Genomic DNA, 26,003 nt, shown 5'->3' with positions numbered 1-26,003 from the left:
TTCTGCTCCACTAGTGTCTTGGTTTGAAAGACAGGTATGGTCTAAGGAAAGGCAAGAGCCCCTTTCCTGAGATGCGGAATGCAAGCCCCTCCCTTTTGATTATTTTAGGTCCAAATCAGAGGCCTTCAGGCAAGAGATGTGGGGATAAGGGTAACAGTTCTTTACTGATATCTAACAAGGCAGAAAAACAACAACAGCTATAAAAATTGGCAACAGAAACAGTCTAGCTCCGCTCCAGTCCCTTTTGGCCGCAGGCCGTCTCCCTGTGCTGTTACCGGTGCTGTGGGGGCAGGGCAGGTCCCGCGCAGTTGAAGAGGGCTGGGTGATGGCGGCGGCCCAGGGGTGAGAGGGATGGGGAAAGTGACTCCCCCTCACGGTGTCGGTCGTGGTGCTCAGCAGAGTGTCCGGAGATAGTAGGGTGAGGTGGGAGAGCAGCAGAGCAATGTCCAAAGGCAGGGAGCGTGGATCTCAGTGCTGGGATGGCAGGGGAGATGCCAGAGCGGAGCCCGGGCTGTCCTCCCACTCCACGAGCCAAGCGAGAGAGAGTCCCCGCTCCAGACCCCCCCGTCCCACCTTTCCTTTTCCGGTTCCTCCCACCCCCCTATGAGAGAACATTATCTGTAGTTTTAAGGTGTAGCCACAATTACTTAGCATAACAATGGGAGAAATTCCACAGAAAGAAAAGGGAAGCATTCAACCCCCAACAACTAGAAAGGCATCTTCTTTTCTTTTTTTCTTTGTGAAAACATTGTATTTCAGGAAACATGAAGCAAAGTGTTTGTTGCTCCCTCTTTGTCACTACTGAACCTGCCTTTACCTTTGAGCTTTTTCAACCCCAGTTGTAAGGCAGCTCCCTGCTGGCAGCCCTCTTGCCTGCAGCTAATGCAATTTGAGTGAGCTATCTTTTGAGATATTTTCCTACTGTGGTAACTAAATTAACAGGACACTGGCAAAGCCATAGCTGCTGTAGATCAGAGCACTGGTTGGAAGAATCAGTGGCAAACACTCTCCTGCAACGAAGACTCCTCTTCCACTTGGGACTTTGCAAATGGGTGAGCAAGGAGCAGTTGATCTCACAGTTGGCACCTGAAATTAAGCGGATCTTTAAGGTCCTTGAACGACTGCCACCTGCTTTCCTCAAAACAAGATACAGGAGGAAGCAAGGTGGGGGTGGGGCTAGCCAGGGCACCGGGGGATTCCCATCTTCGGCATCGTTTGTCTGCTTGTTTCTTCAGCGCTTTGAGCCAGACCCAGCTGCCAGCTACTTTTCCCTGAAATAATGGGAATTTGCTTCTGGAAAAGAAATGCCAGTGTAAAGCTTGCCTTGCTCTACTGTCTCCAAAGAGATACTTAACTCCTGCTTCTTCATATTTTCTGATTTTTCATAAACTTTTTCCTCTGGTGTTTCTTTTTCTCCTATGAAAAGGGAAGAAGTAGAGAAGAGTCCATCATTGGTGAGCTCAGCTTTGATTGGTGGTGGCTGGCATTGGCTCCACTGGACACAGAGGAAGCTTCAACCATCCTCTCACAGAAGTCATCCCTGTAACCCACCCTAGCAAAGCCTTGCTAGACAAACCCAATACAGTTACTTGTGTTATCATTAATCCTGAGAGTGAACACATCTATTTAGTTGATCCAAGGCCATTCACTTTTTGTCTAAGATTTCATTTCAGGTAAGATTTCATTTCAGGTCTAAGATTTCATTTCATGTTAGGCTGTTTCCTGACAGTTCTGTGTCCAGCAGTAATACTAAAAGCTATTCCCATCACTCTCTACAGAGTGGTGCATACATGCTGACGTAACAGACTTATAAAACATCATCTTCTTCCATTTTAATGCGAGAAAGAGAAGGCCAAGCTCTACTCAAGATGTCAAATCACTTCCTGGGAAATTCAAGGCCATGCAGCAGGCCTTTTCCACTCCTCAGACAAAAAGAAGAAACCAGGGTCAAACAGCAACTGAGTGTGGTCCCTCTTCTGCTCCCCTGCTGCAGGCAGCTATGGCCACACACGCAGCCCAAAGCATGTGATGAAGCAGTGTAGCTTTGTGCAGACATTTGCAATATTGATCCAAATATGTGACAAATTATCCTCCTCTAATGACAAAATGAGGCTATTCTCACTTATGAGTCACCTGTTTTCTCATGTGTATATCCCCATGTGTTTTTCTTGTATTGGAGGAATAACAGCATACCCACTGGCCTGAAAGCCAAGTGCCTCAAAATATCACTGAGATGGGTCTGGCTTGCTCAGAGCCTGCTGCTCCTTCAGTTGTTCCCAAATACTTCTGATGAGCTGGAAAATACTGTGTAGCATCTAGGGGTATAAAAAAGCAGTGCAGTTGTCTCCCACCAGGTTTGATATCTGGATCCAGCCTGCAGCAGCACAAGGGGCTGGGGGCAGTAGGCATGGTACTTTGTCTTTCTTGCTTTCAGCTGCTTCATCCCAAAAATGTTTGCCTCACTCAGCTCAGAAATTAAATACCACAGGCACCAGCTGGCATTCTCCCACTCCCCCACGGACACAGCCACTAGACAAGCAATTTTTTTCATGTACCCATACCAGGACTGAAGAAGGCTGCACAGAGGCTTTGTGCCATGGCTTGTCCCTCTCTGCTTCCTTGAAGCTCACCCTACCTTTCATTCCAGTTCATCCCATAACAACTTTACAGGGACATGGAGTAATTGTAGCATGAGCTCAAACCATCTATGTAGATCTGACCCTCTTGTCTTTTCAGTCCTTGCTTAGCCCTATGGAAAACTCTGGCACAGGGATGCTCTTGCCCTCTGTTCAGACTCCTGGGAAGCTGTTGTTGGCTTCAGGATTCCCATGTACGAGGATCCCTGTACCACAGTTTCTCAGAATGGACCCTGGGACTACAATGACTCTTGGTTGTCAGATTTTTTGCTATAAAGGGAAAAAAAAGAGACTGTCAAAAAAGAGTACTGATTGGTGGATATTTTTGTTGCTGTGGCTGAGTCCTTGTTAAGTATTGACTAAGGCAAGCAAGCTGGAGGATTTTCAAAGGATTTTCCATTCAAATCAGTACACAAAAGCTTTATTACCAGTCCTGATGCTGGAATATCATGTCAGGCCTTATCAAAATCATGAAAGTGGCTTAAATCATGAGTTTAAAAATAGATGTGTTAGCTTCTTTTAATTTGAATTATGGTTTCTGAATCATTAGGTTAAACTGGTATCAAGTTATTTGTGTTCCTCCATGTCTGAAGCTCTAAAAACACTGAAAAAATATTAACAAACCCTCTGAGATCCTCAAACAGTCACATTTTTCTAGAATATGATCTTTGTGATTAAAAAAAAGCAACATACACTGTCATAAGAACCCTACTAAAGCCATGAGAACTGCCAACTTCTTTCTCCTCCTCAAGGGTTTAAAAAATATGTTTTATCTGCTCATGTCTGACAGCAAAAAAATACAATGCTGTGATAAAGCAGCACAAAGGCCAGGTTTACTTCTAGACAAAAGTAACGCTTCCAATTATTTAGGTGTTGGCAGAGAGCCTAAAGATGCTGCCAGTAGCCCTGCTATCAACAACTATCCAAGCTACCATATTGTTTGTACACTGCTTAGGATCCCTCTTTTTTATAGGCCCAAAGGATCAGAGTCTGAAGTGCCTATAACTGCTACTGGGTGAGCTGTGTCCAGACCCAGAAGCAGCACAACGGCTCATGGCAGAATCACAGAATGCCTTGGGTTGGAAAAGACTTTAAAGATCACGTAGTTCCAGCCTCCCTGCCATGAGCAGGGATGTTGCTATGGGCAATGCTGTTTCTCTGGGGAGTGGGAATGGGAACCTTCCACTAGGCCAGGTTGCTCAAAGCCCCTCACTGACAAAGCAATGCCCAGGAACGCTGCCTCCTACCAGAAGCCAAGCACCCTCCTTGTGGCACTCCTCACCTGAGCCAATACAGCAATACTGTTTCAAGGCAGTATTTAATTTAGTACTGAGTTTCAGAGCAGTATTTAATAAGAGCAAGTGGCACCTGCTTCTGCTCTCCATCACTCCTCATGGCCTTGAGCCACTCATACATGACTTTCTTACAGTCAGCCCTGGAAATCAGCCTTTCCTGTAAGACTGGACAGAAGTCCTAATCCGATGCATCACAGTAGCAGAGAGGGAAGGGAAGGGAAGGGAAGGGAAGGGAAGGGAAGGGAAGGGAAGGGAAGGGAAGGGAAGGGAAGGGAAGGGAAGGGAAGGGAAGGGAAGGGAAGGGAAGGGAAGGGAAGGGAAGGGAAGGGAAGGGAAGGAGTCTGTGGCTGAGAACCAAAAGGAGCAACAGAGACACACAGTTGGCGGACACCAAGTAGTGACTTTTTTAGTCTACCTGCAGCATTTTTTAGCTCTAAAGCCCAGAGGGCTGAATAAGACTCAGACAACCCACCAGCTGTGTCAGCAAAGCAAAAACATAGTGACAGTGGTGAATGCCTCCAAAGGAAAGAGGAAAGAGGGGAAGCAGATTTCAGCTTGCTGTCAGATGGAGCTCTGTCTCTCGTGAGGCCACGGACAGTCATGCAGATATTTTAAACCCTGGATGGGCATCCTGGCTGGCTTCTCTCTTACATCTGTAAGAGAGGGGGACTGAAGTCCTTCAGCATAAATTGGGATTTCAGCTCTTGCCTCTTATTAGGTTGTAGTTGGGTCACCCTGTCCTTTGGCTATGTTGCCTCTTCCAGGCTGGATGTATCCCATTCAGAGTCCCTCAGGCAGCAACCTCCCTGCCACCACCCCTCCTGAGAAAGCATCTCTGAGGAAGGATAGCCTGGTGCTTTCTACAGCAGTGGTGCTGTCCCCAGCAGATGTCAGGCTCATACCTCAGACTTGAGGGGACGTTTCAGGGCTGGGGCTGAACAACCAGGCTCATGTTAACTCATCACCACCCAACTTTCCTGCAAAGTGGGGAAACATGAATGCATGCAGATTCACCAGGCACTTCCTGCTCCTTCATACCAGCATACAGTGCTGGTATGGTGTGCTCAGGTGTTTGTTTATTTTTAACAAAGCCCTTTTAGCGATTTAAAATAGAAGACAGTCAGGGAGCAGGTTACCTTTCAAACATAGGTCTCCTGATCTGAGGCAAATCAGCATCCATTGCTGGCTACCTGGAGTTTGTGTGGGCAGAGATCAGAGACACGCCACCAGGTTTGGTAAATGTCGGTGGAGCAGGCTGATGATGAAGCTTCAATGGGTGCCCACAGCTGGTGCAGCTAAAGGATGGACCCCGGGGAGCTCAGAGATACAAGAAGGGCTGAGATGAGCTGCTAGGGGATGCAAGCACTGGAAAATAAGAAATGCTGAGAGAGCCAGCTGGGGGAGGTTAATAAAGCCTGCCTGTCGGGGGAACTATCTGACAGGCAGACAGCCAGAGGAGGGGAAAAAAACAGCTCACTTGAGTCCACGGACCCATAACTGGGTTATGCAGCTATGTAATCCACTTAAGCTCTAAAACTATCCTGCTTCCCTCCCCCAGTCTCTACTCTCCTCTTCTGTACATCTAATATTCAGAAATGTTTCCTCGAAGCTTTGCAGGAAGTCTTGACAGTGGTTCAATTTGATTAGCGCTGGCTGGAGAGTTTTCCCAGAGGATGTCGGGAAGTACAGCGATACACACCCCAGAGAAACCTGCAGGGTATCAACAAGCTCGTACACTGCCTGCAGCACTGGAGAGACCTACTCTGTAAGAGGGGCACGCACACCAGCAGAGACATAGGGGTGGGGGTTTTTTAACCTGCATTAGGAAATATATGTGGACACTTAATGCAGTTTATTCAAAACAAACTGTCTTCTCCATTATATGTCGTTCACCCTGAGAGAGATTAGAGAAGCACAAGATGCAAAAGGCCTCTTAGATCATCTAGCCCATCACCCCACAAATGAAGATTTAATCCCATTAAGGGCCACTGTTGGCTTCAGCAGCTTCAAGATTTGGTCCTAATTGCACAAACACAAAGCCATTACAAGACTGCAGTCTGACAGAGAAGCTCTATTTTTTACAGGGCATATAATTTCTTTAATTAAAGTGGCTTAACTGCATGCTAATAATTAGAAAAATATTGTCCACTTCTATTCTCATTTCATTCTGATATCCTGGTGCACTGGATATAAGCGGGAGGTGAGAATGTGCAAAGATGTGTATGTACTGTGAGATCAACAATGCCCAGACATAACAAAAAGACAGGTCCCTGCCCATGAGGGGATTATAATCTAATTTATTATATGGATTGCAGCAGTGCATTACAAGAAAAAAAAAAAAAAAGTTCATTTTATAGGAAGAATCAGGAATGTAGCATCCAACCCTGATCAAGAAGGGAGGGATCTAAACTGATTTTCACATGCTTTGGATCAGCAGCCTACAACAGCTGAACTCATTGCAGGCTATATACACATTTTGTTTGCTCTCTAACTGTTAATTTAGAAAGGACATTCAGTCAGGGAGGGGACTGGATGAGAAATGTCCCTGAGAGCTGTCTGGAAAAAATGAGCAAGAATGGATTTATGGAATGAGAGGGATAGAGTCCAGAAGGTTGTCTCCTGTAGCCAGGGTGGTGTGCGAGAGGGTAAGAGGCTGTAAGGAAGAAGAGGACAAGGCTGAATGCATTGACAATGCCAAGGATGCAACCTGTGATGGACCACAGAGTGGAAAAATGTGCAAAGAAACCCCTTAAGAAAAGATCAATATGGAAGCAAAATGCAAAACTCAAAAAAGGAATACATAACTGGGGAATCAAGCTACCACACTGTTTCTTCCTCCTCCTGCATATTGCAGATAACAACTAAAAGCACAAAATCTTTGTGTATTGATTAAACTTATTATAAAACAACAGCAAGGATAGGAAGAAATTATCAAGCTCAACTTGCATTTGCAATTTTTTAGTGGATAAACACCTTGGTAATCTTTCTCGGTAATAAAAAAAGTATGCCACCATTGATCAATGCTAATGGCTTTCAATAAAGGCTAATTAAATTATTCTCTAAGATTGGACAGAGCATAACCCAAGTCCCAAGCATGCCCTAAATCCAGCCTGAAGGGAAAAGAGAAAGGGAACTTACCCGTATGAAGCTACAGGGGATTATTTCACCTACTGCAATCTTAATAAGACTATCAATCAGCCAGGAGGGATGTTTATCCCTGTCTCCCAACATATCATACAGAGGCATTCATTCCCCAGACATGAGCAAATAATGAATTGTTCTTTGAACCAAGAGGAAGATGAGGTCCATCTAGTCACCACTTCAATCAAAATGGAAAGCACCAAGCAGAAAATATAACCCAAGGCAAGACAGGAGAGCAAAACAGATTAAATATATGTATAAATAGTCATACATAATAAGAGATGGGATTGGAACAAAAGAATAAATCTTAATAGACCTAAAGGACAGCCCAAGAGATGTCTTGGAGTTTCTAACAGAGACAGGTAAATTGTTACTGGAATCTTAACTTCTGATGAACATCAGTGTAATGAGTAAAGCAAGGAGTGGGAGCCAAGACCCCAGAAAACAGAGCTGTCTCTGCTGCCTCACATTGCTTAAACTACTGAGACATTAAAGGAGACCCTCAGCTTTCTTACAAAAAAAAAAAATTGAAAAAGCATCTGTTCTTCATGGTTGCAGATAAAAACTTGGAAACACAAAGCAATTGCACCCTAAAGGCAAGTGAAATTAACTCAAACCTTGTTATTTCAAAATACATTATTAGCTTAAACTCTGAGGACTGGTCTCTGTGGGGACAGTCACAACATCTTCTTTTGTAAGTGCTTAGGACTGAGAAAGAGGTACTCAGAGATGGGAACAGGAACACTTTCTTCTACACAGCACTTAGACCAGATAAGGCGAAAAGGAAAAGAAAATATGGAGGTGAGAGACAGAAGAAAGAGACCTTTGTCTAGTTAAATACAGGTGACTGTGACATTTACAATATCCTTAATATTTGTTTTGGCTCTTTTCAGTCGTTTCGACACAGCAATCTAAAATCCTCAAAGGGGGTCATACTACCCAGAAAATCTGTAGTAGCTTGTACCTATGTGTATGTGTGACTTCAGATCACTCTTCAGAAGCTTCTATATGTATTATATTCACTTCCATGCCAATTACACAACTACATAGGCAAAGATAATACCTTGACTTTGCTGATTGTGAAATTTTGAAACCTTCATTTAAAGAGTGGCATATGAATAAGCAAAGGATAATAATTTTAAAGCAAAAACAGATTAAAACTGATGCAGCTATTGAGCTTCCTAGTGCAAGCTCTCCTACTTCAAACTGCAAAGAACAGTGGCCATTAGTGGTGTATTGCATATTACACTAGGAAAATATGCTTGAGACTCAGACTGAGTTATTTTACTATTCAGTTCATTTTTGTTACTGATCTTTACTTCTTAACAGTTCTAGAACTAATATCTTCATGTATAAATGGTCAGATCGATGGCTCAAACCCTGAAGTGACAAGCAATTATTTAAATTGTCTTTATTCAAATGTTAATAATTCTTGTTTGTTCCCTTAGCCTTATGAAATATGGTATGCATGAGAAGTAATTAAAATGGGTGTCAGTGGTGTGCACTTAGAAGAAATGCAGCTCTTGGTCCACACAAATTTAATATAGGGTCATTAAAGTAACAGAAAAGATGGTCACAACAATCTAAGGAAATCAGCAAGACAAGCTGTTGGGGAAAGTAATATATTTCCTTAGAACAATAGATACAATTAAGAAAATGATAAAGCTTTCAGGCACACAAACTCTTTGTGTCGTCTTCCATTCTCCTGCCGACAGTATCAGCCAGTCTAATAAAAGATATTGCAACTCCTTACAAGCCTGACTTCATTTACAGAGAGATGAACTTGTGATCAGGTGAAAAAATGCGAAAAGCAAGGCTGGCCATGCGAGCAAACCAAATTCTGAATTATCGAAAGGCAACCATGTGGCTGCCACCCAAGCAAACACAAACAATGAGAAAGGAAGTCAGAGAAGCAGTGTCTGTGGCCGTCTGTCTTTCAGCCCAGGTGCCTATCTTTCATTTGTATCCATGTTTATTAGTGGCTTAATAAGAAATTGTTAATGTACACAGTCTCACATGCATTGCCTCTGAGCATGAGCTCACTCCCTCTTATTTTCTGCTGTCATCTGCAGCTGGGGAAAACCAAATGGAGAATTGGTTATGATTTGGTCTATGTTCCTACCCATGTCTGGGTTAGACCTCAAGATGATGTAAACTGATGGAGACCCACTAAACTCAGGTGAGTTATGCCAGTGAAGGATCCAACTTGTTTACTTATCAGCTGCTTATGTCTTACATGATGAATTGATCCTGTACGGACAGTTAATAAAAGATGAATTTATGTAAATGAGGGAGAGAGTGCATGCTCTCCATGTTAGAAAGGATTGTTTTCTCCACAAAATATATTAATTGAAAGACAGGTGTCATGTTTGTTTTGAAATATTAGGGCTTCCTGAATGAAAAACAACACTTTTTTTTTTCAATTAATGCAAACTTGTTATTAAAACAGAATTTTCATTTTACAACAAAGGTCTCTTTTCAGGTTCTACTGTAAAGCATTCAGCTTGGAGAAGGTTTTGGATTCCCAAAAGCTTTTCTGCTGTGGGTTTTTCCCCTTCAAACATGTCAGTTCGTCTAAGAAAAGAGACTCTCCCACCTAAAACCCCACCTCACTTACACCTTGAAACATTCATATCACTTTTATAAGAGCTTATATCAGCTATTCCCTAATGATGGTTTATTAACAGCAAGTGGGGGTCTAATAGTCACCATCTTCAGATATGTGAAAATTGCATGTATGTGTTGCAACTGCCTGAGAACATGCAAGCTTAGTGTTCCTCCCCAAAAGGGAAACTATGAATCAGTCACAAAACACAGCTGAGATATAACAATAACTGTTGTCCTTTCATTTTCTGTGACAACTGGAACACAGTGAACAGCAGGACAACTGAGTTGTGTCAACATGCAGGAGGATTTCAGTGCTTACAGATACAAGTTATCCTGGTCAGTTATGGAAGACTAAACCTTTGGCATTACAAGACTTTCTCAGTGGTTTGATTATCTTTATTTTTGTCTAAATTGCTTCACCCCATCATTTCAGATGGTGTGAAAGGAATGCATTCAATGCTCGCAGGAAAAAAGGGGCTTTCTCAGAACCACGGAGAATAGTCAGATTTCCCCAGGCTTCTCATTTGGTTTATTAATTCTTACTTTCTGACATACATACACATAAACGTGCACTTAAACATGAAATCTTCTACTTGTTTTACAGATGAGAAAAATATTGTGAAGATACAGCAGGAGAAAAACCTTTGGGATTTGTTATGGGTATGTACATTAACACAAGCATTTTCTCTGATTAGGCTTTCCAGTGTATTTAGAGTTTCACCTCTTCTATATATTTATTCATACAGAGCTTACTCTCTAATGCCTCTTTCTTTACTATTAGGCACTTTTCCATTATTGTCTTTAACAGAACATTTTGTGAATCTCCTCATAATTAAAAGAAATACTCATCTCCCTTCCCTGGGTTTTTGGGACTAGAATGAGAAAGTGTCACCCTACTTCTTTTCCCCATTGTTACTCTGGGTGCACACTTGTCATGTCTAAATGCAGTTTAAGATCACTGATTCTGTATTTGGTAACAATCTGGCAGAATCTGGCACACTGCACAGGAGTGAGGTCATCTGGTAAAGCAGGAAATCCATGGGGATCTCTGGCTGTCTTGTTTGTTATTAATCTGCTCCTGCCAGGAACTCTTTTACTGTTTTAGCTTTTAATCTAACAAATATTTTGAGTACCATTCCTTTTCTGGACAGATTATTTTCTCCATTGCCCTAATTATTTCTGCTACAGCCTCAGAAGGACTTGTAGGGCTGGTGAGTAGGACTGCTTTCATTTGCAAGCTGTGTTTCTTGCCTATTAGAGAGAGCACATCCAGCTCTTAGTAGGCTTAGTGGTGGTGAGAAACATTTGCAACATCAGTGGTTTTGCACTGGGGTGTCCTCTCCTCTATCTTGATAACACACAGACTCTCCCTCCTACCCATTCACCTCCTGCACTGCTCATCTGTCAGACCCAGCTAATAAACTCGAGGCACCTCCTGCCCTGATCATGGCCTTGCATATTTAAGCCATTAGAGCCAGGCACTTGGTGCACACTGGGGCTGTGGCGAAAGCTGATCGTACAAGAAATGCAGCAATCATTCAGCCAGTGCTGTCTAGATCCTCATCTCACTTTTATTTGAGTCCCTGCCACGGGAAGTATTGAACTGGACTAATGCACAGTAGAAAGTAAATGCTTATTGAAGATCTGCTCAAGTTTTATGTAGCCACATATTAAATGGTCTTGAATTTGGGGCAGAGATGGGTAAGGCAAGAAAACAAAGCAGCAAATGATCTGTCTGACAGGGCTTTGGAGTCGAGCCGCAACAGTCAAGTCTCCGTGCTTATGTATGCGTGTTGTGGGGGAGAGGGGAGTGCACAAAGGGTGGGGCAGCCAGGCAACGGGAATATATCTGTATGAGCTAATCTGTTTCTCTTGTTTTCCTCCTCCCCTCCTCATCTCCCTTTTCCTGCCTCTCTCTCCTGGGAGATGACTCACACCTGCTCTGCCCTAATACTACCATTTCCCATCAGAAGCACACAGTCACTCTGAAGTCACCCAAGCTGTTTTGTGTTAGATCCCTGCATTGCTTGCATCTGGTCTTTGGTGTGCAGGATTCAAACACTGTGATGGGCAGCATGCCTGTAACTCAGCACAGACTCATGAAATCCAGCCACCTGCCGGCGACACACTGATGTCTTGATGGTATCCTGGGCTTCTGAGTGCTATATCCTAGTGGGAGCACCATTTTAGGGTCAGTTAATGAATTTTCTCTTTATCATAGAGATGGTCGTTATAAGGACCCAGGCAAGGTATTTTTCAGTTGACATCAGGTCCTCAGGTAGACAAATGACTTTTCAGTTCTAAAGATCTGAGTCATTTCATCTGCATCTGACCTTATTCCACCTACACCTCCAACCTTGGCTAAAACAGACTCTTTCACCTGCATTTAAACAACCACAGTGGTGTCCTCTAATGCTTTCTATGCAGGATCCCAAAGTACTTTAAAAACATAAATGGATGAAGAGTCAGGTCCTCACCACAATGTGGTTAACCATTATTTTAATTTATGTTTTAGGAAACAAAAGGCATAGAAACAATTAGCATCTTCCCCAAGGCTGCATAACAAGTAGAGACAGAATATTGGAAAGGAATGGGGCAACATGGTCTGTCACTGTATTTTAGTGTCAAAAACATTCTTCAGTTCAGTGAAAAGGATGAGCAAGCATGTTGCACCTGTTAGTTCTGCAAAGTTTTGTACCTCCAAGTCTCTCTATGAGTTTCAGTTTCAAGTGAGCCTGTACACTTTAGGGACAGTCAGTGATAATGAACTTGGCCAACTTCTGGCTCAAAACAAGGCTACAGACTGAACAAAAGCTCAGGAAATCTCAGAGGCTTCTGGGTCCTGATGCCCACTGAAATATCCCATGGGACAAATTGCACATTATTTTGAAAGTAATTAAGTAAGTATTGTTCACCCTTATTATCCTGCAATTTGTTTTCCTTCTTTGTTGAGTATACATAAAATACCAATCATTATGGTATCCAGAGCTGCATACAGGTGTTATCAAAGACAAGAAAGATGGTTTGATTTGAGCTGTCAGCAGCAAATTCTCTATGTGCATATATACTAAACATATCCAGCGCACACTTCTACAGCAGACAGCTAGAATTATGTTAAGAATATGACAATTGAAGGTGTGATGGTTTTCCCTAACTAGGAAGATGTTTTCCTTCAGATTTGATCCCCATACTGTGCTCTGACAGTTGCTAGCTTAAGGTTGATCTCCAGGAGAAGCCAGATCTAAGATGTGAGCCTTTTGTAGTAGCAGCTAAAGTTTCTGGAAGAGGCTTCCTGGGAGCACAAGTGTGCCCTTCAACCAAAGCTGTCACTCCAGCTTTTCGGGAAACTGGTGGCCAAGCCAGCTGCTCAACACAGCCTGTACAATTTAATTTTTGGAAGTACTAAGAACCTTTACTGACATAGACTAAGACTTGCAAACAATCAGGAGAAAGAGGAATTTCCTTTCTCCTCAACACAAGAAAGGCAGCCATTCTTTTACAATTAAAATAATCATGAGCATATGTCTGACTTCTTGCATAAGGCAGTAAAATTACATCCAGTTATATTTCACCCTTGTTTTCTTTTGGAAATATAATCCTGAAATAGAGCCTTGCCCTTTCCCAGTTAATTTTTCTGTTCTGTTATAGGAGAACAACAGTTCAACACAGGTTTCCAAGAGTGCTTTTACATCTCTCTACAGGGAAGGATGCATACTTTTCTTTCTAGAGATTTTTATCTCTGTTTGGTTCAGACATTCATAGTTCCAGATGTCAGTGGAAGTCCCAATAAAAGGCCTCTTTTATATATACACTCCAGAGTTTTTCTTCAAATTGACAGTCCCTCTCTGAGGCCCTGGATTTATACTCTGCCTTCTCCTCTGCCTCTTCTGGGTGTCTGTCTTCTTTCTATCACTTTGTTCAAGCTACCATATACCTACTTCCTCAGATTTCTACCTCCTAAAATGCTGCTTTGATTCATCTGCTTCCGCTTCAGCTTTCACTCTGGCATTGATCAGCAGAGGCATTTGGGAACTACAAAATCTGTCCCATACCTCCAGCTTAACACTGAGCACACTTAGTAGATGCATCTTACAGCCTGTCCTGGTTTTGCCTGGCATAGAGTTAGTTTTCTTCCTAGTAGCTGGTACAGTGCTGTGATTTGGATTAGCTATGAGAATAATGTTAATAACATGGATGTTTCAGTTGTTGCTAAGCAGTGCTTACCCTTAGTCAGTTTCCCATGCTCTGCCAGCGAGCAGGTGCACAAGAATCTGAAGTGTGTGCACAGAGCACGTACAGGAAAACCAAAGGATCAAACCAGCATGGGCTTAGAAGGCAGGTCCTGCTTGACCAACCTGATCTCTTTTTGTGATAAGGTGACCCACCTGGTTGATGAGTGAAAAGCTGTGGGTATAGTCTACCTGCATTTCAGCAAAGCCTTTGACACCATCTCCCACAGCATTCTCCTGGAAAAGCTGACACCCATGGCTTGGACAGGTGCACTTTTCACTGAATTAAAAACTGGTTAGATGGCCAGGCCCAGAGAGTAGTGGGAAATGGTGCCACATCCAGTTGGCCATCTGGTCACTGGTGGTGCTCCAGATGCTTAGGGATCAGTAGCTAGATAGGGATCAGTGTTGGGCCCAGTCCTATTCAGTATCTTTACTGATAATCTGGATGAAGGGATTGAGTCTACTCTTAGTAAATTCAGGGACATCACCAAGTTGAGTGTGAGTGTTGATCTGATGATCTGTTGATCTGGAGGGTAGGAAGGCTCTGCAGAGGGATCTGGATGGGATGGATCAATGCGACAAGACCAACAGTATGAGGTTCAACAAAACCAAGTACTGGGTCCTGCATTTGGGCCAAAACAGTCCCATGGAGTTCTATGGGCTTGGAGGAGAGTGGCTGGAAAACCGATGGGTGGAAAAGGACCTGGTGGTGCTGGTCAACAGCTGCTAAATGAGATCCAGCGTGTTCCCAGGTGGCCAGGAAGGCCAATGGCACCCTGGCCAGTGTCAGCAATAGTGTGGCTAGCAGGACCACCAAGGTCAGTCATTGTCCCCCTGTACTTGGCACTGGCGAGGCCACACCTAGAATCCTGTGTCCAGTTCTGGGCCACTCACTGCAAAAAGGACATTTAGGTGTTGGAGTTTGTCCAGATAATGGCAATGGAGCTGGCAAAGGGTCTGGAGTGCATTTCCTACAAGGAGTAGTTGAGGGAACTGTGGGTGTTTAGCCTAAAGAGGAAGAGGCTCAGGGGGGGCCTTATCACTCTCTACCACTCTCTGGAAGGAGGGTGTAACCGGGTGGGTGTTGGTCTCTTCTCCCAGGCAACCAGTGACAGGATAAGAGAACACAGGCTGTGCCAGGGAAGGTTTAGGTTGGACATTAGGAACAATTTCTTCACAGAAGGGTTGGTTAGATGTTGGAATGGGCTGCTCAGGGTGGTGGAGTCACTGTCCCTGGAGGTGTTTAAGGAGAGACTGGATGTGGCTCTCGGTGCCAGGGTCTAGCTGACATGGTGGTGTTTGGCCATAGGTTGGATTCAATGATTTCAGGTGTCTTTTCCAACCTGATTCTGTGATTCTGTGATTCTGTGATCTGTGAGGGAGCATTGCTGGGACAAATTGCAAACTGGCCAAAGGGATATTCCACAACATACAACATCATGCTTAGAATATAAACTGAGCGGAGTCGGACAGGAAGGATTGATGGCTGGTCAGGGGTAGCCTGGGCTACCCTGGTCAGCAGGTGAGGAGCAACTGCATTGTGCTTCACTTGTTTCTTTTGGGTTTTATTCCCCTCTCTCTCCTTTTCATTACTGTTGTTATTATTATTATCATCATCATCATCATCATCATTACTCGTAGTTTTATCTTCTACTTTGTTTCAGTTATTAAAATGCTCTTATCTCAGCCCATGAGTTTTACTTGTTTCTGACTCTTGTCCCCATCCCATTTCAGGGGAATGGTAGTGAGAGAGTGGCTGCGTGATGCACAGCCCCATTTACTTAGTGGCTTCAAAACACAGTGGAGAACAGTCAGGCATCACCTCTCAGGGAGCAGTAGGGAATATGACAGCTAGGAAAATAACCTTTTGTAGTCCTGGTTTCCAAATCTCTTACAGACATTTTAAATCTGGATTGGCTTTTATCATGTTTCTGGCTATACAGGTTGTATCTCACTTAAGAGAAACAAAGCCTTAAAGAACTGCTCCAGGTACTACCTGCCAGTACTAGAATAGAAAACACGGGTCACATCTATACTTAGCTGACTCTCTCAGTTTCTGAGGCACTCCCAAAAGCCCTCCCACACAGCCTGGAACCCCTTGTTCACATTTTGCTGATAAGCAGCATGGACCTAAGCTGGCCATGCATTACATCCCTTTACAGTCCATGATACTGGGGGCCTGCAGGGAAGCATCCCACTTTCTTTGCTTAAAAGGTCAGCCACTTGATGTCATCCAAGGCCCTGGGATAGGTGGAAGCTAGCAGTGCAAGTGGGGGTGACTGCAGCAGACTCACCATGCGCTGGCATGTGCTTCAAGGCATATCCTCCTGTCCTAACTTTGACCCTCCTGCTACCAGCCATGGAAGTAGTCAGTGCAGAACCACAGAGGTTAAATGCACAGCTAGGCATTGTTTCTCAGCTGTCCTGCAGGGCTCTGCTGTCTCTGTTCTGTGTAAGTCTAGAAAGCACTATTTTGCTTTGCTGTGGCACTGAAATTCTACTGTGCAGCAGCAAGACAGCCCACCTTGCTGCCTGATCTGATATGGCCACCTTTCCCTGTGTCAGGCAATATGTGAGAAAGAGTCTGATGGAGTTAAAGACACCATTTTCAGAAGCAGAAAGAAGATGAAGGGAATGACCACCTGGTGAAATGCAAGGCAGTATGGAAAAACCGAAATATTGCTTGAGATATGGCTCACATACAGGAAGAGATATAACTGAGCAGCACCAAGCCAACCCTTGCAGACATCACTATCAACTTCCATAAAACTTTAAAAACAAAAATGATAAAAAGCTTGTTTTTACTGGAAAGGAAGAGGATAAGCATCCATATCACAGAAAAACACATGCTTTTAGTTGGAGCAATTTTAGTTACAGCTCCATGGGAGAAACCGAGACCTGGAAGCCTACGGAAAGAAATCTACAGCTCAATAGAAGAATCCCTGCAGCTGGGAAAACCAGCCTGTGATAAAACCCTTGAGTGCCCCATGTTTTGGTACTTTGGAGGGGCTGAAAAAAGACTGGATCAATAGCATTTGCGTCATATTTGCATTGTATTAATTTCATGCATCTGTATTCCTCTGGTGGCCTGTCTGGGCAAAATATAGGAATTTTCTCCCCACTTTTCATACCTTAATTGTCTGTAGAATGAGGGAAGAATTAACACTGCCTGTAACCAGTTGCTCAATGCAGGCAGGGCATATTGTCATGCTTACCTGCACTGAATTTTCTGTTATCTGGCTGGTGTGTTTTCCACACACACACTCAAGGTTAAACTGATCTCTGGATTCGGGAACAGGGGATGTCTTCCACTGGTCAGACTGCTTAGAACCACCTGGTGTGGGGCATTTGGTTTTTACCCCATAAGTTTTCTTTCAGTGTTCTTGTTTTGGTGAAGAGGTTATTTGGTTTTTAATAAATGCCCTACTGTATCAGCAATCTAGCATATTAATGCTGTTGACCTGTCACCCTGTCCTCTTCCATGGAATATATTTAATACACTTATCTTAGATTAATAATAATTAATAATCTTATCTTAGATTGTGAGTTTATTGTAAGGGTATAGGGATTTATATTATTGTTGTGAGCAGATCAAATCATAGAATTACAGAATTACAGAATCATAGAATGGGCTCGTGTGGTGGGTTGACTTAGGAAGAGGAGACTCAGGGGAGATTCTTCCTAAGGGAGTTTCCTCTCTGGGGGTTGGGATACCCGCAACAGCCAATTAGAGGGGGTTGGTTCGCTCCGTGAGCACACATTTTGAGGGGGGTGGTCCGGAACTGATTCTCTTTGTCTTCCGGCGGCTGAGCAGGTAACACCAACCCGAGCTTCCCTCTCCCCCGTGCGGGGGGGGGAGGCTCGGGAGGCCGCTTGGGCCCCGTTTGCCAACGAGGGGGACCCGATGGCCGGAGGGAGAAAAAGTTGTGTGATGAGACCTTCACGGCTTCCTCCTCCACGGGCCTGCGGCTCTGGCGTGGGGGGGAGGCCGACTCTTGCTGCTGCCGGACGGGCCGGGCCTGCCCGGGTGGCCATGAGCAGTGTGGGGCTGCAGCCCAGCCCCAGAAAGGCTGATTAACACCTCAGCTGCCTCCCAGCTCGGCCTGAGCCTGGCCCAACTCTTGTAGTTGTGTTAAACTTTAACTCTTTAGTGCTCAGATAAGATTTGCAAAGCCTCCAGCCTTTCCTTTGAATATGAAAGGGAATAAGAAGATTTCTGAAGTCAGTGATGTAAGAGCTAAGTTTTTAAGATGGAAAGAGAATGAGAAGATGCTGAAATGGCTGAAAATCTTTTTGTGAAATTGTAGGAATGAACTGATGTACTGAATATTCCTATAAACCATGGAAAGAGACATGGGGGGATGAAAATGTTCCATTTAATAGATGATTTGACTAAAGAGCACCTGTGTTGAGAATTTCTGTCCTGAGAAAAGAAGGGGATTTTGGTTTTCTGAAGATAAAGCCTGAGCAGAGAAAAAAGGACAGAGAGAATCTTTGCGGTTGAACATTTCATTCTTAAAAGTAATACCCCATGGAGCAGACACGGCCCACATCTACAACTTTGGGACAGCTGTAGAGGTGGGAGGAGTGTCACGGTTGCAGGTTCCCGGGCGGATGCAAATCGTGAAAGATAAAACCACAAGAGAACTGGTTTTTTCCTTCTTGTGGGAAAAATCCCTACAACTTCAACAAGAAGAGGCTTCTCTCTCCAGAAGTGAACTGAGAAAGACTAAATTGGGCACTGACCGAAGTATTTGTTATATGTTTGTTTTGTTGTTATGAAGATTGGGAGAGGGAGGGAAGGAGTGATCTAAAAAATCTTATTCTGAATTTATTTTTTTCCTCTCTTTTTGTTTGTGTAGTTAATAAATTTTCTTTTATACTCTCTCAAGTTTTAGGCCTGCCTTGCTCTTTTGCTCCTGGTTCTGTCTCACAACAAGAAAAATAAGTTTATTCAAATTGGCAACTCAAACTCAAGACATTAATTTGGTGCATTGGCCGGGACAGTCAAAATTAAACCAAGACAGCTGGGTTGGAAGGAACCTTTAAGATTATCTCATTCCAACCCCCCTTCATGAGCAGGGACATCTTCCACTAGACCAGATTGCTCAGACCCCAATCCAAACTAGCCTTAAAATGTTCTATAAAATGTTCTGTAAAATCTCCTGAACTAGACCTCTAAGGCATGGAGGTTCTTCCCAAGGTGTGTTGCTGGAAGTAAAGATATCCTTCCCATATGCATCCACATCCTGACATTTGTGACACAAGTCTCAAAACCTTCTTCTGTGATAACTAATATGTCTATAACCAGAAATGGAGAAGAAATAGATAATTTTAAAACTACAAGGTCCAAATCTTCTTCTCCATTTGCTAAGAAGAGAGGCAATGTACTCTAACTTTGCAATTTCTTCTAAACAACCACAACTGCCAGTCTTGGAGCTGTATTTGGCATCCACCTCATGCCTCTTTTCCACCACTAGTATTCCCTCCTTTCCCTTCTATTTTCCCATTATCTCCCAAGTATTCTGCCTGCTCTGGCCACTCCTTCAGTTGGCTGTGACTTTGCTTCCTGAGATTCAAACAGACTGCCACCTTGCATCAATAACGATTTCCCTTTCTTCCTCTCCAGAAAGAATTGCTTCTCTGGCAGACAAAGGAAAGCACCTCTCACATAAAAGTGGAGCAGAACTAATGTATTTACTCTATTTGCCTATTTTATTATTCCTTGGAGATGTATTAGTTTAACCGGTTTATTTATGGTATGTGAAAAGTTAAATATTCCTTTGTCCTTGGGATTTACATAAACTGGTGCAGTGTGAGATTCTGGGGGTTTTAATGAGGTATTTGTCAAAATACTCTCCCTGGCAGATTTTTTTTAATACCTTTGAGGCCATAAAGGATCATTTTACTACAATACTCTGCTTCTATCAGAGCCTGTGTGAGTGGCTTGTAATATCCTGTGGTTGTATTCCCTCTAGACGTCTGACTTCCCTTTCACAGCAGTAAGAAACAAGAGGAGCAGACCCCAGAGGATGCCTGCCAGAATCTCCCCTGAGACAGAACTGAACAGGACAGCACAAGCTCCATGCATCCTGCCCAGGTCCTTGGGGTCAGATCAGGGGTCCTGCAGAGCCCACCCAATGGCCACAGGCCCACACACCTGGAGTTAAGACACACACCAGGCTTCATCCAAGCTGTTAGTGTAAAATCCCACAAAACAAGGTGTCTTCCTTAGTGGAGTTCAACATCAAAAAAAGATCTGGAAGGAAATGGTGGTGTATAGTTTTGTTCCAAGGAAAGAGCAACCAACATGTGATCTCTCAGACTTTCAGCATAGGGCAGCCCTTATCTTTAGCATAAGGATATTGTCCGTAGGAACTGGGCTTTACCATAAGGTCTAGACCATGGGAGCTGGGGAAGACCCACCACTTCCATGGATTTGAGTGTTGGCCCCAGGAGACACAGCACCCCTCCTGAACTAGCATGGCAGTGATGCCCAAGTTGGACAAGACATGGGCTCCAGGTAGAGTCCGATAGATGATCCATCCCTTATCAGGTCCAGGAAGATGCACCAGACTTGCCAAAGCAGGAACAGCCCCTGTCTCCCTCGCCACCCAAAAACACATGCCAAAGTCTGCATCCACTGGGCTATAGCTGGTAGCAAGCCCCAAGGGAAGGGTTGCCTCTGCTGGGACATGGCCAGGGCTGAAGAAACAGGAAGGGTAGAAGGAATAGGCTCTGTCCTAAGACTGAAGCCAGAAGGGAAAGGGAAATGGGAGGGAAATGGGAGTGGGTTATGTAAGTGGTGCCAGTCTCTCTTCTTAAGGACACTGATGGAGATGGAGGGAAGGAGACAATTATGTTACAGCATTATTTACAGGTCTGGCAAAATCTTTCACAACTTCTGAACATTCTTTATTGTGCAAAGCAAACCAGATAGGGAGTGAAAATTACAGCCAGTTAAGGATAAATTAATGAATTCATTTTTACTTCAGTAATTCTTCTACAAATTAGAGAACCCAGAAAATTCCTTAAAAAAATGAGAAGCCAAAGTAAATAAAAAAACCTTCAAACAATAAGGAAAAAAAAGATGCAGAAAAGAAACTAGTCCCTAATATTCAACTTAGTAGAGTGAATCAATATTTACCTCAAAACATGCTAGCAATAACATACTATGCATAAACACATCCTCATTCCTTCTCAATATGTGGGTGTTGATCTCAGGCTATGGCTCACTAGCATAACGTGAGTAGTTCTGAAGCCTGGCTGATCCCAGGAAGAGATCATGCAGGCTCAGCTTGCACAAGTCAGTTCTGAATCATATCAAATCCCCAGGCACTGGGGACTGGTACAGAAGCCTTAGGTACAGAATATTTCCAATTTAAAGTGCAATCCCTAAAAACATGCAGAAAAAGGCTGAACAGGCAAGAAACATGGTTGGGATCAGTGGCTCCTTTTTGGGTCTTTTCTTCACACTGAACTTTGACAATGACAAAGCTGTTTTAAGGTCCTTTCTTTGGCATGGTTTTGTTACACTGTGTCTATGGGTTCCTTTCAAGCAAAGTGATCAAGACCCCAGTGAAGATGGCCAGACTTTCCACTGGGCATTTATGGGCTTTTGATGAAGACCCAAAAGATCAATTCTATGAAGTTTTAACTAATTCTGAGTACCTCCAGTAATCATTGAAATTATAGTAGTCAGTATCTCCAGAGGTATATTATAGATTTGGGCTCTAGATCCACTCTGACATGCAGTAAGTAATTTATTTGTTTTTCAGGTGACTTTTCTAAGGTCATCTGAATCACATGTGACTGGATGGACAAGACAGGCCATCTCCATGGGCACATATACGTCCTTATCCCCCTGTTGGCAAAAGAGGCAGGATCAATCATCAACGTCATAGTAACAGACAACCAAAAAAATCCCTTCAGGTGTAGTAATACAGAGTCAGGTTTCCAATGTTACTGTAGGGCTGTTACAGCTCCTAAAATATTAATTCAATTTTTAATAGGTTGTCTGTTAAACTTAAAAAAGGGGTGCAATTCCCTAAAATGAAACACATTTGTTGAATGGAAGCTTTAAATTTCAGAGTGCATAGACAGCCTTAAAAGCTGAAGTGTATCATTCATTATTTATCACCACTTATAAATTTTAAGTAATCTGCTAAGAGTTATTACCTAACACTTACTTTTCAGCGTCCAAAACACACTTGCTGTATGTACAGAGTCAGTGAGACTTTCAGTGGAGCAAAGGAATAAATCTGACTGTAGTCATGGTCTTCCAAGCATCCAGGCTCCCACTGGCCATCACTGTAATGAAGTTACAGTGCTTCTTACAACAATTTCACCCTTTCCATCTGGAGGAGATGCAACCTGAAAGCAAGATAGGTCTAAGCTACCCCCTAGGTGCCTGTTACAGTCAAAAGAGGTGAACACAGCATCTTTTGAAAGTAGCTCACTCCTTCTGAGGAAAAATAGATTAAATTATTTGGGGTAGAGGGGATGACATTGGGATGCAGCACTTTCCCATCTCTTTCTGCTGATTGTAGGGGAAGCCTGGACAGTTCATTTATTTTCCCCCTCAGTTTTTTTAGGAAAGATTTGATCATTTATAGCCCAGTCTAAGTGGAATTCTTAGCCGAGACAAATGCAGAAGAACTACAGTACACAGGGCCGCCAAATATCTACATGCTAGGGATGAGTTGCTGGGATGGCATTATCCAGAGATACTAAAGCTCCCAGGCCTCCCTGTCTCACCTCAGACAATGTGCAAGTTGGGCTGATTGAGACAAAGGACTGCAACCCTGGACTTGGGCTTTGCACATTCTTCCAGTCCTCTTCACATTTTTGAATGTTTTTTACCATTGCTCATCTAATCCCATGAGCTGCCACTTTGTCTCTGAGGGAGTGCAAATGTGAAGCTGCTCAGACTCACAGGGAGCTGTGCTGCTTTCCTCGGCTGAAGGCCAGCATAGACATTCCCAGTTTTGCCTTCTTTGCTCAAGGGGAAGACTGGAGTTGTGTGTCATGGAGCCATGTGCTAGGTGCAGAAAGTAGATACCTTAGGGGATTAAGAGCAAACACAGTGGGAAAAAGAAGTTATGGTAATGCATATCCTCACATCTTCCCAGCTGTGTTTCTGCACGTGGCCTGAAAGACTGAGAGACTTGGCTGCAATAAAGCAGAGCAGTGACTGTGTCAATAACTGCACTGACAGCCACACCAGATTAGACAAAAGGTTCAGTGGTGAGGGGCTTAGCATGCAAAAAGGCAAAAGCAGTGCCCAGGAGTTAGCTGCTTCCATCCACCATCCTCTTTTGTTGCCCATTCAATCCTCAGAAATATAAAGAACATTATCTCCACAACTAAGTTTAAGAAATGAAGATAATCTCTTCCTTTCTCATGTGTTCACTCCCTGCTATTTCTTTTTGCCTCAGTCAAAGATGTGAAAAAAAGCTTGAACTGCTGAGGAGAGAAGCAGCTGCACTGATGTCAGAGCTTCTCCGAGAACATTTCCCAACAGGCCTGGAAAAGGATTACACTGTAGCTGGTGACAGTAGGGGATGTTGATTTTCAAATCCCTTTTATTCAGCATTTGTGTCAGCGTTTTCATGCGTGTTACCTCTGGGCTGAGCCAAATATAAATCTGTTCTTACCAGTCTTCTCATTAGCATGCATGAAACAAACATTAGCAGAGAGGGCATCGGCACCGACTGATAGCAATCCATTTCTATCGCTTTGGGAGGCAAACAGGAGGTGGGGAGCAGTGGAGTCTGACACAGGGGCATGGTAAGGCTGCTGCTGAAGCCTGTCCATGGTGCAGTGACAGGTTGCTGCCTGCAAGGTGGGGCATGAGACATACAGTAAGTCAGAAGCAGGTATAATACCAGAGTTTTAGTCTCAGAAAGCGGGGGAGGTCCATTATTTGCTGGAGAAAGAAAAAATTATTTCATACTAGGTTTGTCATCTGCTTTTACATCTACAGCCAGAGAAGAAATGATGTGTTTTCTCAGTCACTGCCTCAAACCAGGCTCACAGGAAGAAGGTCCCAGATTTCTTTTAGCATTTTGATGGTGGATGACTTATGTATTTAAACTACAGGGATGTCCTACATCCTCAAATGCAGGAGAGATCAACAGCAAAACACAGAACACTGAAAATTGTGAAGGTTTTCTGCTGTGTAAAACCCACTATGCTGAATAAATGTTGCTTCATAATAAAGATATATCTTTACATGTGAACACATGCTCTGTGTTAAAACTCGTGTTAAAGAACAAGCATTTCATACATCCCTGTAACTGTGGTGGTTGGACTTTCTCTTTTCATGTAGCAAAGCTACTGCAAACAAGGCATTCTACCAGACTCCATAGCAGATTCTGTAACACTTAATGACATTGGAAGGCTGAGAAACTGGTATCTATCAACAACATCTCTTGTGTTAAATTAATGACATGTACCAGAAACAAAGTAGGAAGATTGTTATTTTGGTCCCATCTGAGTCCTGTGCTGGGGAAGCAAAAAATGATGGCATTTTTATTTGGGGAGAAACATTTGGCTATCCAGTCAACTTTTTTGTTCTGTTTTTTGTTTAATAAGTCACAGCATCAAGCTCTGGTTGCTTTCCAATTCTTCTCCAGTCCTTTTGGAAATTCTCTAGTGAAGAAGCAAAGAATATTGCAAAGAGCATTGCCTTGGCATGGAAAAGGCAGTGCTTTCCTACACAGTGACCTGAGCATATGGAAGTGGAAAGACTTCCATCTCCATTCTTTTGTGAAGTAAGAGTTTGCACATGGGTGGAAAATGCTTGAGATGCAGAACCTCAACCTAAAGGTCTTGATCTGCTTGTCTGGAGGATCAGTGCAAAGCCTTCTACCTGAATTGCCATGACTTCATAATTCCAGGAACCTTGGAAAGAGATGATGGAACAGGATGTTAAGGCATCCCTATTTTATCCCTTCTGTGTTGTGGACAGCAGTGAAGTACTCCATTAGGATCTATCAAATACTTGTCCTTGTGATGAACACTGATTCCCTTGGAGGTGTGGAGGTGTGATGGCTGTCATTTGAGTTTCTTGCTCCCACAGGCAATGTTTGAGTCTTTCTCCAGGGTAGTGTCATACCCATACACCCAATAGTAAACATTCAACATTCAGAATGCATTTCTAAAAGCAGCCAGGTCTAACACTGGACAAATACATCTCTTGTTGTCACTATCTCCAGAAACTTGTCCATCTTAGCACACTGAACCAACAGCTTCATATTGTTTATTTAATCGAACTTCTGTAATGGAGATGCACCACAATCCTCCCACAACTTTTTTCAGCCAATTAATCAGTGTTTAACTCCCCTCTGTCCACAAGTTCAGCACAGAGCCTTACCCTTTCATACCTGAGAAGACTCTCAGTTACCTTACACTCAGCAACGTCGAGTCCTTCTAGCACAGTGATCTGCTATTTGGTGGAAATAAGCCTGCCTTATCACTTCCCAAAAGCATCTCTGGACAAATGCAGGCCCTCGGGCTGTCTGTTCAGGTTGGCCAGCACCCCATCAGTATCTGATTTTGATTTTTCTAAGTCATGTGCAATATTCCCATTCCCAGAGATTCAGGGAACTTTGTGGTTCTGGTATGCATGCAAGTGTCATGGTTCTGCTCCGTTTCTCTCAGTCTGTGGATGGCACTGGAGGAAACCTCCAGGCACTGAATGTTTTTCTTCTTCTCTTCTTCCCTGGTTGAAAAAGCACAACATCAACCTGCTGTGCCTTTACCTACATCAATTTTTGGGGCTCTTACCTGAAAGATGTTTAAAGTACCTTACAGTGTGTATTTTGTGTTACCTAGTACTATTCTAGTTACAGGTTCTCTTACTCTAGGAAATTGCCCAACATCTCAAGGAAAGCTGCTTTATCGCAGATCTGGACACATCTGGATTTCAGCAGTGAAAGGTATCTACTGCTGGGCTAGGAGTAGGAAACTTCAATCTCTCTTTCCTTCATTATAAGTAAGTGATCTAGATGTACATCACATACCACTACTCTTACTGTATTTTTCTGGCTTCCAAACACTGAGGCATCATCAGACTGCTTAAACTACCA

The 26,003-nt window shown here is 43.4% G+C and overlaps 2 long non-coding RNA genes across 4 annotated transcripts in view; one reads left to right on the top strand and one right to left on the bottom strand.

Moving 5' to 3' along the window:
• LOC148224682 (uncharacterized) overlaps positions 1–26,003 on the bottom strand; it is a 128,644-nt gene that overhangs the window by 83,201 nt on the left and 19,440 nt on the right. The window lies entirely within an intron of this gene.
• On the top strand, positions 9,927–18,802 carry LOC148224683 (uncharacterized). The gene is made up of 3 exons (XR_015801199.1): positions 9,927–10,015; positions 10,284–10,339; positions 16,477–18,802. It is a non-coding gene; the product is annotated as an uncharacterized LOC148224683 (long non-coding RNA).

The sequence above is a fragment of the Sturnus vulgaris genome, chromosome 2 (assembly GCF_052056855.1).
Source record: "Sturnus vulgaris isolate bStuVul1 chromosome 2, bStuVul1.hap1, whole genome shotgun sequence".
Taxonomy (NCBI): Eukaryota; Metazoa; Chordata; class Aves; order Passeriformes; family Sturnidae; genus Sturnus; species Sturnus vulgaris.
The sequence above is the reverse complement of the archived record's forward strand: the minus strand, read 5'-3'. Positions and strand labels throughout refer to the sequence as shown.